Source organism: Lampetra planeri, chromosome 10, assembly GCF_965212315.1.
Source record: "Lampetra planeri chromosome 10, kcLamPlan1.2.h2, whole genome shotgun sequence".
Lineage (NCBI taxonomy): Eukaryota > Metazoa > Chordata > Hyperoartia > Petromyzontiformes > Petromyzontidae > Lampetra > Lampetra planeri.
In genome coordinates this window covers 7,185,156-7,203,635 of record NC_136116.1, presented here as the reverse complement: position 1 = coordinate 7,203,635, position 18,480 = coordinate 7,185,156, and the positions used below count along the sequence as shown (strand labels likewise).

Sequence of the window (18,480 nt, the reverse complement as noted above, 5' to 3'; positions counted from 1 at the left end):
AATATAAATGAGCACAGGGCGAAACACGAGCGTTCCACTCAAACAAAGCGTTTGCTTCCCCCGGTGTAGCCGAGCCAGAGTGAGGCATTTCTTGTACATTCCTGTCATAGCTCTCCAACTGACAGCCAACAGTGGCACCACAGTGTGCGCCTTCACCCCCGCCCGCCCCCCACCCCCTGACACGGACGATGAAGATTCAGTGGAAGTTGAAGTTTCCTCTTCCTGGCGCCACAGAGGAATATTGCGATTGCTTGGCGTGGCTGCGTTTAACCCGGGCGGGGCGAAGTTCGCCCGCAAACGTGTGCACGACCTTACGAGACGCTCGCAACATGCATGGAACCGAGACTTTGCGGCACCCGATTACGTGCGCCGCTGTAACAAGTTTCTCTCATTTGCACGGGCTTTCCTCGTCTCAATCGAAGCCTCAAACTATTTGCAGCAAAAGTGGCTGACCGAGTGATGTGTACCCCGTGTCTGCTTTCCGACGTTGTTTTCATCGCGATGCTTGAAAAGCGTTACCGTTGTTTCTGCTGTTGTTTCTGATGACAAACACGAGACCTGTAATGGTTATTTGCCCTCCTCTCAATGAATGAAAATGTCATGATTCAGGGTTGCATTTTGGAATAAAAAAAATAGATTCTCGCACGCATGCTTCTATGCCTGTATGTAATCACCTTAGAAATTGCTTCATAACGAGCAAATCTATCAATAAATCGATGAATCATGACACCGTTACTTGATATTAACCCTCAAAACCAAACTCACAAATTTCGATTTAAAGCTTTCGTGACTGCAGGCATTCATCTTCTTGGTTCTTTCGGTCAAGTCACGTAGAAGGGAAATAATAAAATAATAAAAATAAAACAATAAAATACTCACAAACTTCCACACGTGGCATTGGTCGCGTAGGTTGTTTACCGATACGTCACCACATTGGTCAGTGCGCGTTCGGTTCAGAGATCACTGGCAGCCGATGTCGGCCATGGCCAGGAATCGAATGCCTTATCCACTGCGCCAACCGCTCCACCTCACAACCCCACGAAAAACATATATTTACTCATTCACTAAACAGCATTAATGCAAGCGTGTGTACTTCCTTGCTTCGGAAGTGTGTTTACAATCGGCAGGCACTTGGGCTCTACTTTAGTTGGAAACTGTTAACTCCTAGCGTGTGTTTTCTTTCTCAGTCGAGGACCAATGATTTGTTCTGGTTTGTTCTGGAGGCCACCGACGGCGTCACTTCGCACGCCGCCGCGAATGAAATTACCGCGGCAAGCCACTCTGCGCACAGTGCCACGGAGTTTGCGATGTAAAAATAAAGGTTTAAAAAAAAACCGCAGGGAAATTGAGGTTATATTTCACAGTCACAGCGCATGTTGCTGTTGTCAATGTTGTTTTAACAAACGCATCTATCGTGCCGGTGCTGCAACTGCACCGGCAGTTCCTGGGCCAGAGAGGCCAACTCGTCAGAGGGGGCCGAAGTAAGAGAGACGGGGAAATGGACAGGCCCCCACCTCCCGCCCTATTTCATCGCTTGTGTCGAACTCTTCTGTCAAAGACAACTGAGTAATGATATTGCTGGGATGATAGTCTGCACTCACATCCATAATAAGCAACGTGTGTACAGGTACTTAATGGGTGGATTGGATAATTGGCAATTAAGCAAGGCTGGTGGAACTGGTTGGGACTATATAAAGACAGAGCAGGGTGCCGCTAAGGGGGTCTTCTGATGATGGGGTTGCTGTGGCTGTACATTATGGTGGTTGAATTAAAGAACGTATTAGTCTACGATCTCGAATTGCTGAAGTCCTTTCACATGCGCCAGGACTCGTGCCAACAATGCTAGGCCACTGTTGGGAATACATTTAGATTTTCTCATTACTGTATTGCTTTTTTTAGGCTTTCAGATGGCTTGTACAAGGCTGGCAGGTTGCTGACCTACACGTACAGATATTTTAATTATTATACTTTGTATGCGTGAGTTTTCTGTATGTGACATCAAGCAGTTTTCTCAGCTGAGGCTTTCCTTTCATTCCCTTCAAACCATCCATTGTGTAACCCCCAGAATCCTTCTTCACGTGATGGCAGAGCCCACCCTTGTGCATCTGCTGATAAATGCAAAAACAAAACGAACCAATTGCTCTGGTTTGCATCCTTTGCCTCCCTTTTTTGCCAAACTACAAGAGCGGCGAGAGATAATGCATTACTGCACTGCGTTTCACTCCCCGTTATCTCACCACAGATTCCCAATGGCCCTCCCAGGGCAACTGTGTGCACTCCCCCCACCCCACACACACACAATGAACCCAATGGGTCACCCCTGGAGCCGTTATTTCCCAAAATGTTGTGCTAACCAAAAGTAAACAGCAAATATTTGCCCCAGTGCCCCTTTTCTGTCAATCAGCTCCCCTCCCCCACACCTCCCCCCACCTTAAATAACCTCATCAAACAGCGTAAACTCCTATCCATCAGAGGTCTATCCATCAGAGGTAATTACAGATCGTAACGCATTTTAACACTTTCTTTGCGCCGAGGCCGCTGGTTCTCCAAAGGTGCCACGATAATTGTGTGTAAATGAGCATGCGTGGCTTAAAGCGGGCGAATTGTGTGTGTGATGCAGACGGGCAATTTTAAGTTGTCAGAAATTGTTGCATGAGCAGAGTCAAAGCTTAAACAGCTGCTTCCTTACAGTAAACCCCGGAGACAACCAGCGGTAAATACTTCGGGTGCGCCCCGCTGCTAAGCAGCTTGCGATACGTTAATGCTGGACAGTTCAAGCCTCAATGGCTTTTACAGCTCAAGCCCGCCACTGTTTAAAAGAGCTTTTGGAATCCCAGGCCTGGAGTCCTTTCGCGGAGTCCTACACGGTGGTGGTGGTGGTGGCGGGGCGGGGGGGTTAGGGCTGTGCAGAGAAAAACCAAAGCACACCGCCCGCAAAGGGCAGTGGTGGGTTCCCTCCAGGAATGTGTAAATACTCAGCATGGGCGAGTAGGGGGTCTCACTGACAATGTAACATGGGTTGCAAAATACTTCAATGGAATGAAGGGGAGGAGAGGTTACGAAACCTCGCAGCAGTCGCGCCGCAATGAAATACTTTCACGGAGATTATTGTGGCATCACGGGACTTTGAGCAATAGTGGGGAAAAGGGGAAATCTGTATCCAGAAGTGAAGATGCCTATTCTGATGGACAATGGTAAAAAATCCACATTTATACCGTAAGGACCAGTCTTTCTGTAAGACAGCCCTCGTTGGCTACCTACTAAAGAAAGTTAACTTAGAAGTGCTAATTTTACCAGCCTTGAAATAATGATGGGCTGAGCCGATTCTGGCCAGGATTTGAGCTTGACGATGTTCTGCCAAACACCCCAGCCTTATACCAAGCTACTGTTAGAAGTGGGTAACAATAATGATAATTAAATTGTGACTGCCAGCTACCACGTGGATGCAAGCAATCATCTCCCAAGGCACCCAAAATGAACAAGGAGACTCTGTGAGTTCCAGTCTTATCCACAGTAACACATGCTCAAGTCAAAGAGAAATCGAGCGCGGTGGCGGCGGTGGCGGTGGTGGTGGCGACATCAACCACAGTGCCTTGAGGAGGCACGGGAAGGCGCAGACAAAGGGCCATCTCAAGCTGTCGGCATGAGACAAGTGTCCTGCGATCCGTGGAGAAACGGGCAGCCTGCGGATACACCAGCCTCTTCTCAAGGCGCGACGCAGTCGTAAATCTATGCACAGTCCCAGGCAGTCATATAATAGGGCAGCAGAAGAGCCTTTTGGGGCCCTTTACATTGGAGTATGCGCGTGGAAAACATTTGTAAAATGAGGTGTGGAATACTGTTGTAACCATTCGTTGTGTCAGTATTCTAAGCGTCGAGGCCGTTACTTGTGGTGGTCCATAAAGTGATCGGCGAGTGTTCCATTTTCATATTTCTTTCCCAACATAATTGTGAGCAATCCTCGTATTAACAAGAAGTAAATCCTATGGACAGCACTGGCCTTCCTGCTCCTCACATTCGTCTAGAAAAGTTAACATGTGCCATTAGAATCTGCCTACAAAATTCCGCCAACTGGAACCTAGCCTCTACAGTGAAACACGGTAATTTACCTAAACATGCACATTCAGGACAAAACAGTGGAAAGTATTACTTTTGTCCAGTGCTTGGATAAACATCATCTACTCTTACTTTTATGAACTCATCAAATTTGCATAAAAAATGAAAAGCTCATTTTGAAGAACGCCCTTAACCGGCGTTAGGACGGCCACATCTATTGACCTTGAGAGGCCCTCCGAAGGCACTTGCATACGGCTGCTGAAAATTTGCCGGCACTAAAAGGGGGAGGAAGAAAGCAGCCAGTGACGACTCGACAAAAAAACTAAAAAAAGAGGGAGAAAAGAAGTCTGTTTGAGATGATGAATAGCGGCGGGGGGGGGGAGGGCAGAACTCTTTAGCCCCCGTGCGCTACAGTGAAAAGCGGGAGCCTCGGTCTGGGGGAACACAGGCACAATGGTGGGAGGCGGGAGGGGGGTGGCGCATGCATATTCAGCGACACGGGAGCCCATAGCGAGCCGGGTGAGAGACAAAAGGCGGCCGTGGCAAATGCTGAAGAATGAGGGCCATGTTCATGCAGGGACCAGATCAGAAGCTCTGCGGGGTCTCGAACGCAAAACCATATGGGCACGCAAGGATGTGGGGTGCCTCACGCCAAGGCAGGGTATGGAAGGCAGCGGGACCTGGACATGCGCGGGGGGGGCAGGGAGCAGAGACGGCTGAGCAGGAGGAGGAGGGTAGATTGACGTTTGTGGTTGCGGTGCAAAAAAAAATTGAAAAAAGACAGAGAATGCGATGTCAGATCAAGAGAGTAGGGAGGAGCTATGGAAGATGGAATGCCGGGACAAAATAAAGCAAAGGATAACAGAGAAGGAATGAAAACTGAGAATAGGGAGAAACTACCCACAAAAGACGTGGTTTAAGAAGAAGTGAGCGCTTAGGCAACAGTACTGCACCATAATATTTATGGTTCAGTAAATCCAACTATTTAATTAACGTGATGCACACTGACTTCATAGGGGGCAAGGACACAGGCGGGATGATTGGACACTGATGGTTATGCGTCGCATTCAGCTCATTATGTAGCGGTGCTCTCTCTAAATGTGGCATCGAGAGATCTCCCGAGAAATGAACAACAGACTGATGCTTACATCACCTTAACTCACAACCTGCTCAATGTCTCTACAACACACGCTAAGTATTTTTCAGCCCTTTGCCAATACACTGCTGAACGAAGGGTGTTGTTTGACCGTAGTTCGCCATGCAGGTCAGTGTGGGCTGGTGAAGGGGGTGGCCAGGACCGGCTCAGATATCACTCGCCACTGATGTTAGTCACGTACTTAAATCAACTGAGTCCACAGCAAAGTGCTCTTAACCACTGTGCCACTGCTTCTCCACGTGGAGTATAATTGTATATAAAACTGGACAGTTGTAGTCATCCAATGACAATGTTCAAATGGTGGCTCTGAATACACACAATCCTCTATTACTTGCATGTGAATTAGAGCCACTGCCCAAACGTTGTACAATTATTTTGAGACATGCAAGAGTCACGGAAACATTTTTCGAGAATGTGGCATAACCTGAAATGATCTCGTGACTTTTAAGGCTCGCATTGTTACTACAAGGTCATTTCCACACAATAAAAATTCCTTTCTTAAACAGACACCGCTGTCATGGTATCGACACAGCTGATGCCACCAAAGGCTTAGTTTTGCCAAATTATTCATCATCAAAGCTGGACTCGTTGGCCATAAAGAGGCCCCCTCCAGCCAGGGACAATTGGCCAGCAAGACTGTGGAGCACGGCCGATCCCAGCAGGCATAAATCCCTCTGATTTATACATCACGCACGGACACATTCACGTGCAATTCGCGCACACACACACTAACGCACGCAAACACACACGCGCACGTACACGCATGCACGCGCGAGCCTTTTCGACAAACTCATCCTCGAACCATGTGTTGGTTACATCAAACAAACGCTCGCCGGCCACATTGGCTCTTGATCGTGTGCCGGCTGCAAGAAAACACACACGCTAGCTGGCCCGGATAAGGAGAGAGGAAAAGCAGTTGCTGCCACCGATCGAGGTTGTCGCCCGTGCCTTAAAATAGCACGTGCGCGTCGAGTGCCAGAATAACGCTCGTACTGAACAGTTCACTCGGGAAAGAGATGACGGTCGTCCCGAAACGGACACTTTGTGAGGCGGTTTATCATTGAACAAGCTATAGCAGAAAATAAAATATGCCCAAAACGGGCCTATGTATTGACATGTCAAGCATCACAAAGCAGAGGATAAAGTCTGGCAAACAGCCCAGCAGTCACTATAGGAACAAGATAGAATCTGAGGCGTGTTCCTACATGACCGTGTTTTGTCATTTGTTGGCAGGCGTCGGCCCAGATGTTGAACATCTAATGCATTCCCCTCTCTGCCTGGTTTCTTTTAGTCACAGTTCTATGTACTCAGATCCCATGGGTATTAGAAATACCACAATAAAAAAGGCCATCCTTACGTCTCCGAATTTGCACTCGTAACAGATGCAACATGTACTTCATACATTACGAGGGATTCAAACAGAAACCCGCAGAAGTGTATGTTTTTTTGTTGTTAACAATGTTTGTGCTTGCCTTACAAAAATATAATCAAAGCACAAATATGGTTTTGGCTGGTTGCTTGAATTTAACGCCGATTGCAAGACATTTATTCATTTTTTCTTCAACCAAATCATGATGAGCCTGATTAGAGTTGGATGGGTGACCAATAAGGCTGCCAGTTGTTATAGGCATGGGGTTTGCGAGATGGCCAGGAGATGGCAGGTTTGAGTGCCGTACGTGGAGTACATGTTCTCTGTGTACTTCAGTATCCTTCCATGTGAAGCCAAAAACTCCTAAACATAATTGGCCAAAAGTCCCAATTTAGCAGGAGCCTCCTGAAAAAAAGAGTCTTTAGGCTCAGTAAGTAATTGCCATGAAATTAATTGTTGCACCTTGAAAAAGTTCATGCAAGAGAATTAATGGGTTTTCAGTGTGATTTGTAATTCCCTTTTAAAGGTTCAGAGAGCATTGGTCACGAACAATACGGTAAATAGGTCATTATTACCAATGGAACCTCATTTGCCAGTAAAAAATATGATAATTGGTTTTTTACCCTTCTATCTGGCAACAAAACTGACACCTTTTTTACAAGGAGTCATGTTTGCATAGACCACAATACCTGCAGTCATAATGAAAAAAAAAACATAACTCTGATAATGAATGCACTGTCCTTGAAGTTGATTGGTCCACACCCGAGACAGCTTTCCTTAGAGCCTAGTCTCACATGGGTTGGACCAGATGACGCCAAAAGGTGTCAGTTTTGTTGCCAGATAGAAGGGTAAAAAAACAATTATCAGGTCATTATTAATCAAATATGCTATCAGTTTTTGGCTTGCACCCATGGCTCTTCTGTGTGACCGCATCAGTCACATCATGTACGTGTGTTGCTAATCGGAGGTGTGGACGTTCCATTAGGCTGGATAAGCACGCAGAGGGAAATTGCAGCAGTAATTGGCCTGGACACAGACACACAGTTCAAGATGCAACCATGTCAATGACGAAATTAACAGCTCACTCTACGCATGTGATCAGATCGGTGTTAATGAGACTAAACATCTGGAGGCTGCCTCTCCCTATATGCCTTCACCACACGACTCGAGCACCTGACAAAGTTTGTAATCTCCATCGCTTGTGCTTTTTGCAGTAATACATAATGAAGGAAGTCATAATTAAAACTGGTTCAGTTTCAAGATATTACAACAACGACAACAAGCATGACAGATATATAGCAGTCACATACAAATGTGTTCTTGATTGGATGATCATCAGGAAAACAAAGACCTTCCTGAAAAAATCCAATTGCAGAAAATGCACACAGGAGGTATTTACTCCCTGCTAAATACAATTGTAAGCTTGTGTGCAGGACGTAGATGGGAATTGTTTGTTGCATATCAGAACCAGCGAGAGATGGTGACAGCTTCCATCCAAGCATTGTCAATAGATCACAACTGGTGATAACGATGACAGTAAAACAAATAAACCCGTTATTATATTCAATGTTATTCATTGCATTCCCTGTATGTGCCTGTGACCAAATGCATCCGATATTATCAGATCCTGAAAGCTAAGCAGGTGTGTGCCTGGATAGTTTCTCGAATGGATGGCCATCATGAATAATAGGTATTATAGGCTGTGGGGCTCCTTGGTAGTCAGTGGACTAAGTTTTGCCCAATCCTGACCAGCAGGCTCAAACACTTAATGAACAAGCTGAAAAGAACATAGGGCATCACAGCAAATCCAATTATTGCACTGTAATTCTATGCTCCCACATCTATACACCCCGCCTTCACCAACCTGCACACTGTTCAGCATGGCGGACATACGGCCAACTATCCCCGCACAACGCAAAACGGCTTGCGCAGACCCTGATCCAGCAGTGGCCTAACAAAAGGGCCTCTACATGTGCAGGTACATTCTTTGTATGAATTCACCGAAGCGGCAAGGTTATACCTTGAGAATTGACATTTAATCTGCCGAATGGGGATGATGGGGGGGGGGCAGGCGTGAGCGCTCCGTGCGGGGGAGGGCACACGTCCACGTTATCTGTAACTCTGTCACCGTTGGCCCCCCTGAACCCAAGATGACCTCACGGGATGCGCCAGACGTGAAGTGACACGAGCGTAATTGCAATGGGATTCTGCGAAGCGCAAGACGCGTCAGTCGCGCAACCTTTGACAGGACAACAAACACATTCGTGGCGGCGGAGCAGAGGGACCGCAGATTGCTTGCCGACAAAAGAAGCGTGACATTCGTTATTCATTTCAAGTAATTATACCGCATTACAGCACACAATATCGCCCGGCATGCACCCGTCCTCGTCGGATCTCAAAAAATATAAGCGGGGTTGAGTCTGGATTCGTGCTTTCAGATCATAATGGGAATATTGATCTAAATTGGAGGAATACAATAAGCTATAAAGCTCCTTTTCACAGATGTCCAGGAATAATGGGGTGACGACTACCTTGTACAGCAGGCTGCTGCAGGAGGCAACAGCTAACGTGGTGGGAAGCGGAGGACAGCGCAGTAAAAAAGAGTAATGTTTGTGCAGTACTTCTACGCTCGCACATCTTTGGTTCTCTGCATTCACCAACTTGTACGACCCGCATATCGTCAGGAGGCCCTCATTCAGCAGTGGATCGATCGTACATGCACATGTATTTCTGCATGATGGATATGAAGCAAGTGCCGAGCACCATATGATGTGTAGCTGAACAAGTTACACAAATCTAACGTGATTGTGCTGCTGCTCCAAATATTGTATTGTTGTCTTAAAACAATATTATGGGATTTTTTTGTTTTACATCTTGACGACATAAAACGATCTGGCCAGCTGGAATTCTTCAGGAGCATCGTCGGTATGTTATTTTTCTGAAGCAGGCCAGCTGGATGAGAGGTCACATGTTTATTTATTTAATACTACCCAATGAAAGAAAACAAAAAAGATCTTACTACTTTTACTGAATACCAATGAACTGCGCTTGTAAATGTAAACGAGCAGTCCGGATAGTTGTTTCTTGCTCAAGCCACTGCTTCAAGTGAGCTCTGCAGAGACCCCTCCAGAGGGTAATTGTGGCCTCCTCTTGCATGCTGTCCATAATGTCTTGGTAGAGGATGAAGTACCCACACATTACCCCACTACAGGCAACCGGTTGATCAACTAACTGTGGCTGTATCCATTTGTGCTGTTGGAGGGACAAAGAGCACATTGTTTCAACTTCCATGCCAGGACATCGAATCGGCAACCTACAAAAGTCCACATCACACCGAGGCAGGATCCTGAGTGTATGGAAAGCGCGGAGAAAACTTACAAAGCCGTGCGGAGTTGTTTTCCTCTTTTAGAAACCACGAACGACTTTTTTTTCTCCGTGGTGAAAGGTAGGACAAGCGCCACATACAAATGCAAGGGATGACGGCTTTTTTTTTACGGTGATTGTGCGGAAAGATCTGCCCTAAATGGTAATCCACTGAAGGTCAGTGTTATCAGATGACCTAAACCAAACCTAGCTCACGGTTTTGGAATTTTCTGTTGTACACTGCCTGCATCTCCACACACACACATCCGCATACACACACGCTATAACAACAACCACCATCCCCTACAGAAGGCTGGTTAGGTTTCCACTTTCATTGGGAAACTGTGCTTTATCACCATGAGTTAATCTCTTATCTTTAGAGATAACCATAGTTCATGTAACAACAACAAAGTCAAGATCCTCCATCCCCCACGCTCCAACCTTTACCAGACTGTTTTTGGGGCAAGAGCTGTAAGCGAACGCCTATCAGGGCTGGCACGGCACGCAAGAAGGTCGCCAACACAACACCTGGCCGCCTTTGTCTCCCCAGTACTGGTTTTATTTACACATGGCACCAGGTACTCGTTTAAGGACAAGTTGGCCGTAGGGATGCCCAGCACGATTTAAAAAAAAAGTTTACATAACCACAACTGATGTTGACTGTGGCCAGAAATCAAACTCGTGATGCAGTATGTCAACTCAACTGGACTACCGCTCGTAACCACGAAAGGACAAAGATTTCCTCATTTTGCCTGAACATACCTTGACGGCATGTGTTGTTAGCGAGCACCTATGAAGGCAGGCACGGCACACAAGTGGGTTGGTGGCCAGCATCACTGCCCGGCCGCGTTTGTCTCCCTACTAGCGATGTTTACACACCGCACCAGGTACTCATTTTAGGCTGAGTCGACCTAGGGAAGGCCCAGGACCGGTTCAGCTAATCGTCACTGGTGTTGGCCGTGAGTGGGAATCGTACCCGGGTCGCCGGGTTTACAAGCACAGCGCGCTAACCGCTGCACTACCGCGTTCTCGAATGCAACTACACACACACACGTGTGCACAAACACACACACACACGTGTGTGTGTATGTACTAGGCACAGAGTTGCGCACATAATAGGCAGACATGTGCAAGCACAAAGACACGTGTACAGTCACAACATGTGCGCAAGCCGCGTTGCCTCTTGCGGCACATCGCGCCGGTAACTACAAGTGCCCAGACACACTGCAGACTGACACCACGAGCCGCGGATGAAATATGTTCTGTCGGGCAGTATAATCGTGAGCGCGCACATGTGCGTGCTCTTGTTGCGCACAACGATCGACACGCACATTTGCGAACATACCCTCCCTCGCACGTGTACGCACGAATACACGCACGCACGCACACGTGTACGCGTGTGCTCACAGCTGTGTGTACGCACATGAAAACACACATTTGGAGAGAAAAAAAAAGAACGCGTAGCCTTTAACAGACTGTTGGAGTGAGTTCTGCCGTTTGCGAGTGCTTATTTACGCGGACACTGCACAAGAGGGGGGTGGTGTTGCCAGGATGGATACCCGCTGACCCTCCTTCGTCTCACCCCACAGTTGATGTTTACACACTGCACAAGATGCTCATTTCAGGCTGAATGGACCTAGGGGGAGGGCCAGGATTAGTGCAGATAGCACTCACCAATGATGTTAGTTGTGGCTGGGAATCGAACACAGGTGGGCAGGTTCATAGTGGCAGTGTGCCAACAGCTACGCCACCACTCTTAAGCTATGCGCATATAGACACACACTAATTTGCATATAGTCACACATGCATGCACGTGCACACATATTCACAGAGGTGTGCTCCACGTGGGAACATGCATGTGCAAATATCAAAGACAAAGATCCCCTGTATAGCCTTTAACATAATTTTAGGGCAAGTGCTGTTAGCGAGCACCTATGAAGGCCAGCAAGGCACACGAAGGGGTGGGTGGCGAGCACCACGCCACCTTTGTCTCCCCAGAGTGGCGATGTTTACACATCGCACCAGGTACTCATTTGAGGCTGAGTCAACCTAGGGGAGGCCCAGGACCGATTCAGATAATCGTCACTGGTGTTACCCGTGAGCGGAAATCGAACTCGGGTCGCCGTATTTGTAGCGCAGCGTGCTAACCACTGCACCACCGCTCCCTACTTACGCACGCACACAGGCACTCGCTTGCGTGCAAGTCACACTCTCAATAGCGTCTCTCTCCACAGGAGGCTAACAGATGACTTGCCTGTTTCTTGCCGGCGTCCCCCGACACACAATTATGGGAGGATTAGTTCCACTCGAGGATTATTATTAATACCAAACGGTAGCCCGGCAGAGGCGCCTAGCGAGACAACACGGAGCATGGAGGTTACCCTTCTCATAGGGCAGCTCACATGAAAAGCAATGCCCGCAACCAATGTCCATGCGAGAATAATCGCGCATATTTGAGTTGCAGTTCTGCTTTACATGTATAGTACTATATACTAGCGGAATATTCGACAGCGTTCTGTTACAGAACTGTATTGTGTCATGTTCTTACTAGTCTGGATTATTATTGAGGTGTAGACCACTTTCCTGGACATCTGTGAAAACGACCTTTAGAGCTCATTGGATTCCTCCAGTATATAAAATAAAGTTTCTGATTCTGACTTTGAAAGTTCGTTTTTTATTTTAAACGAGCCGTTTCGCTGCTGAATCGTGGATTAGGGAAAGAGTAAGGACAATATAAGTTAGGTTCTAGCCCATGTAATTATATTACACAATTCCGATTGCACTAAATATATATTTTTGTTTTCTTAGAGGATAGCATTTCAATAAAAAAAACATTTAAGAAAAAGGCATGAAATGTGCATAAAATGTAACACTGGCTGAAACACAATGCAAGACAGCTCTTTCGCTAAATATATCACCAGTATCAATGTCAAAATCACATGTCGTGATGCACACACATGCCAATAACGCACATGCAGTAAACGACGTTGTACAGATGCAGGTGTGATTGACTCGCCGGAGACATGAACGTGATTGAGCAGGATTGGGACACATAGGGAGACATGGTAAGTGATAAATAAAGGGGGCATCGATCAATCACTGCTCTTGCAGAGTGCAAACTCTGGGAAGACCAAGAGGCGGATAAGTCCAAGCATTTTCCGCATCACCTCATTGCTCGTTTATCCTTGCAGAGGGGGATGACTTGGGAGAAGAGTGGGGGGGGGGGGCAAAGGGCGTGACCCTTAGACAAACGCATGCCCTCAAACTGCAAAGTGTCAGGTTCTGCCCAGGAATTACTGTACGCTGCCTTCTGTTGGATTCCAAGAGCCTTGCGGAGCCCCAAGGGGCGATGTAACCCCCCCCCACACACACAGACCAAGTGCTGCAAATCACACGACAGCCCCAGAGAATGAATGGCCCAGTCTCTGCTCTCTCCCTGCCACCACCCCCATGCCTCCTTCTCTTTCATGTAAAACTTGGAGTCTTCCATGGGACACATGTATGTTGAACTTTTTTTCGCATTGTACGTAGCCAACCATGCTAATTGGAGGTGGAGGGGAAGGAAAATAACCCAAACACAAAAAGCAGCCCTAAAGAAATGAGTTTTGAATCTACATTTAAAAGTGCATAGCTCCAGTGGCTTTCTAATATCGGAAGGTCGAGTTCCCGACAGCCGCAGAAGCGCATCTGAAAGCGCACATTGCAGTGACCGTCTTTGTTTGATGGTTATCCAAAATCCGCTGCTGCGAGGATGAGCGGAGTTTGCATGATGGTTTAAGCTTCTTGACGAGATCAACAAGGTATTGTGGTTAATTTGTAGCATGCAATTTGTGTGCAATGAGGGCTACCTTATAATGAATTCGTTCGGCAACTGGAATCCAACGCAGCTCAGCGAGCACTGGACGGACACGGTCGATACTTGCGGTACCCGTCACGGCACGGCCTGCATAGCTGTCAGCGTTGCTTCCTCCTCCATTCTGCCCAGGAGGTGCAGAATTGTCTTTGTGGTGCCACAGCAAGCGCTCGAGTACGCTTGCAATTACGATTCTTTTTTCTCTCTCGCGCGAGCTAACGGCTCCAAGTAAAAGGCACACGGGCGGTGGAGATAACACACTTGGGCGAGGGCACGGCAGCTTGCGTCGGGTGCAGACAAGGGAGCACGCGCTACCTGGAGGAAAAGGAACCGTGCTGGTAGTGGAGTATACGCTTTTGTAATGAGATAGGCAAAGTGCTTGGCAACAGGCAAAAATTAAGAAGGGGGGGGGGGGTGAAAAATGTATTTACTCATTATTAAATTTACTACTTACTTTTCTCATGCTATTCGTCGCGCACGGTTGCAGTTTAATTTGCGCGCGGTTGCAATACTACTTTGTTCAGTCGGTGTTAGCCGCTGAGGTTCGTGACGGGTTTCCTTTGTCATTCCTGTTGCTCCACGCCTCCTGCACTGTTTCTGTTACGTTGTAATGCGCACTGATGCCTACTTTATTGGGGGCGATGTTGGCACGTAAAATAAAGATTGATTGATTGATGCAAAGGCATCAGGGGAGCTGGGGGATGTTAGCGATCGTGGTATTAGGAGTGTACAAGGTCGATTCTTCCATATCACCATACGTGCATTGCATTGGTGTGTTAAGAATCAATGTTTTAAACTATGTACATGTTGTACACCTGTGAACAATTCACAGAGAATGCACCCGATCCTGGCAGATCAAGGAAGCTAAGCAGGTTGAGCCTGGATAGCCTGCTTAGATGGGCAACCACCATACATATAGCAAGCAGTTGGTGAAGGCTCTTGTGAGACCAAAATTGTCAGCAGAAGGCACTGCAGAACAATCAATTGTTGTACTGTATTATATGCTACACTGTCAATGTTTACACGTGCTCAACGTCGAACCAGCACTGATCAGCATCGTGAGGTATGGCCAACAAACCCCACGACCCGTGGGCTGGGGAGACCCTCAAACAGCATTCAATATTATTTGGGTCTTTCGGTAAAGCTACGTAGATAATTTTTTGTTATAAAATTGATACAAATGATATTTGATTATTTTTCTATCTACGTGGCTTTACCGAAAGACCCAAAGAATATGAAATCCTGCAGTCACGAAAGCTTCAAGTCAAGCATTTAATAGACAAAAAGGCAATGCAGATATAATTCTACACGTATGCTATGGATTCACATAATCCTTGCAGCCACTAGTGGCCGCTACATTTACCACAATGTAAAAAAAGAATGTGTTCATATTGCCAGCGATAACATGGAAAATAACTCGGGATAACAATGCGTAAACAGAAGAGATTAGAACGGTTGGCTACGTACGATGCGAAAAAAAATGTCCATACCACAGACAGATCAAAGCGTAATGCTCACGCTGCAGCTGCACACTGGCAGTATTTCCTGCGAGCCATATAACGTTCCATGTGGCAGTACCGCTTAAGCTTTACAGCGGAGTAACGGGGGATGCAAACAAGCAAGAGCCCACACTCCACCCAACTCCAGTGTTGCATGGGCGACGTAATTGTCAACAAACATTTGTAAGCAGGTCCTGACAGCAAGTAAGTCTATCTGAAATGAAAAGATAAGCAAATTTGCACGAGAAAATATTTTTACTTGGAAAAATGCCTCCGTGAGTATGGTATGCATACTTTGCTAAAAGACGTAAATTCTTTCATATCAATACCGAGTCGAACACGTGGTTAGCTAAAGATCGGCATGTGATACTTTCAGGAGGGACGCAATGCAAGATGAATTGTAAATGTATGTCGCTTCACATGATTGCAAGGATTTTCAAGCGGGTGAAGCGTTGGCGCAGTGGTTAGTACATTGCGCTGCGAACCTGGCGACCTGAATTCAACTCCCGACCACAGCTAACATCAGTGACGAGTGATGTCTGAACCCCCTAACCCTTCCCCACCTTCACCAACCCACACGAACCAGCATGGTCAAACAACCCACATGGCTGACTTGGTGTGATGAGGCCTTCGCCCAACAATGGATTCACCTAGAGCTGTATTATTATTTTGTAATTATTTTCAACATGAGCCACTAATATGCCTCAACAAGTCTAACATTTGCAAATAGAAGGTCACTTTTGAAACGTAAGCCTCTCGACTTATTGCAATTATAGGCAGGTTTTATTTTCTAGGAAACTCTCAAAACATGCAAAATTGTAAAAAAAAAAGTAAAACATTTTTCACAGAAACTAGAAAGGTTGCATTAAATGTTGAAAAGTAGGTTGCACAAAGTCGGTACACTGGGATCAAAACCTGAGTTTAACCGGAATTGCCTCCACAGAGACGCATACAAAAGCAAAGATCCCCAGTATAGACTTAACATACTGTTGGGGCAAGAGTGGGTGGGTGGCCAGCACCACGCCCGACCGCTTTTGTCTTTCTAGAGGCGATATTTACACATCGCACGAGGTACTCATTTGAGGCAGAGTCGACCTAGGGGAAGCCCAGGACTGGTTCAGGTAATCGTCACTGGTGTTGGCCGTGAGTGGGAATCGAAACCGGGTTGCCGGGTTCGTAGCGCAGCGCACTAACCGCTGTACTACCGCTTCTCACACAGACACACGCAGTCACACACACAAAGACTGGCACACACAAAGACAAAGATCCCTACCTCCACCCCTGTTGGGGCAAATGCTGTTAGCGAGTACCTATGAAAGCCGGGACGACGCCCAGGACCAGTTCAAATATTCGCCACTGTTATTGGTCGTGAGTGCGAATCTGAACTTGTGTACTAACCACTTCGCCATCACTCCCCATGCATGCAATCACACACGCGCGCACTAATACATATACCTGACAAAAAGACAAAGATCCCCTGTATATCCTTACCAGACTGTTGGGGCAAGTGCTGTTAGCGCAAACCTATAAAGGCCGGAACGGTACACCAAGGGGTGGGCGGCCAGCACTACGCCCAACCGCCTTTGTCTCCCCAGTAGCGATGTTTTTACACACTTCACCAGGTACTCATTTGAGGCTGAGTCGACCTAAGGGAGGCCCAGGACCAGTTCAGATATTCGTCACTGGTGTTGGCCGTGAGCAGGGATCAAACACGGGGGGGCGCCGGGTTCGTAACGCAGTGCGCTAACCGCTACACTACTGCTCCCCTGACACAACACGCACGTTCTCACACACATGCATGCACTCAGTAACACACAGCCATGCTTGTGAGTACCTGCATGTGTCACATGCATGCACACACTCAGACACAAACACATGCAAAGACACGTACATGCATGTCAAAACTACTAAACTATATTTTTTTTACCATGTAAGGCCCATTGAGCTATTTAACTCTTATTCAGAAGTGACCTGACCACAAATGATAGCTCAGCGAAGATGTTTTCATCACGTGGAAATTTATAGCGGCCAAATACTCTCATTGCGTGTTTCTGAATGTGAAGGGAAAATCCGGAGGACTCGGAGAAAAATCTACACGACCACAGGGAAAACATGCAAGCTCCAAATATACAGGCATAAGGGCAGGGATCGAACCCACAACCTGTATATGTGTGTGCGTGAGTGCATTCATGTGCGAGTTTGTATGAATGTGTGCAGACACATGTGTTGTTGCAAGTGTTTGTGTGTGAGGCACACACATGCACTCGCACACACAAACAAGTGTATGCACACTCGAAATAAAAACCAAAATACAAAGGTTCCCAATGAAGTCAAAGACTGTTGGCGCAAGCGATGCTAGTTCAGCAGCAAGCACCTATTAAGACCAGCACAGTGTGCGAACGCACACGTGCGCACGTGCACACGTGCGCACGTGCGCGCGTGTGTTGACACACATACCCATCAGTGTAACGCGTGTACACATCGGGTTGCGCGGCTCAAACGGCCCGAACACCATGCCATAGGCCCCTTTGGCTAGAGCCCTTGGAATGTGTGGAGAGTAAAGGAAGAACTTTCTGCCAAATCTCCGTGCAAACAAACTGCGGGGATCATTGAAAACAGATTGCCAAGAGAGCTCGTCGAGGCCAGAGTGGAGCAGGGGGCCGATCGTGAATGGGGCGCCTTCCTTTTGCGAAACGTCTCGCCTGCTGCAAGCTATCTCACATTTCTATACCCTTGTTATTTTGGGTCAATACACAGTGTTAGAGAGAGTGTGCGCTGAAATTGCGGTTTAATTTAAAGCGAGTATTTCCACGCATCATGCTGCCAAACACAGTAGAGCCAAGCCATGTCTTGCACAAACCTTGTTCCATGATGATGATACATCTTTTGAGTAACCATTGATTTTTTTTATAGAAAAAAATCATCAAAGGCTTTGAAATTTAAATAAACATGAATGGCAATGCCTGATGCATTTTTATATGCATCTTGTTTTTAGACGACACTAAAGTTTAGGCAACAAGTGTTATGTTTTAATTTGTAGGAATTAACATTCTAGTCACCTTAATAGCATTTTAGGTGTAGTGGAAGTATTAGTAAGAACATTGTTGTTAAAATGTTATGATTATAGAATAAGCATGATCGTTTGTAGTATGAATACTGCTCAAAGGAGATTTGTTATAAAGGA

The 18,480-nt window shown here is 46.7% G+C and overlaps 1 protein-coding gene across 2 annotated transcripts in view; it reads right to left on the bottom strand.

Moving 5' to 3' along the window:
- Positions 1–18,480, bottom strand: part of LOC144720944 (cyclin-dependent kinase 14-like) — a 122,356-nt gene that overhangs the window by 4,516 nt on the left and 99,360 nt on the right. The window lies entirely within an intron of this gene.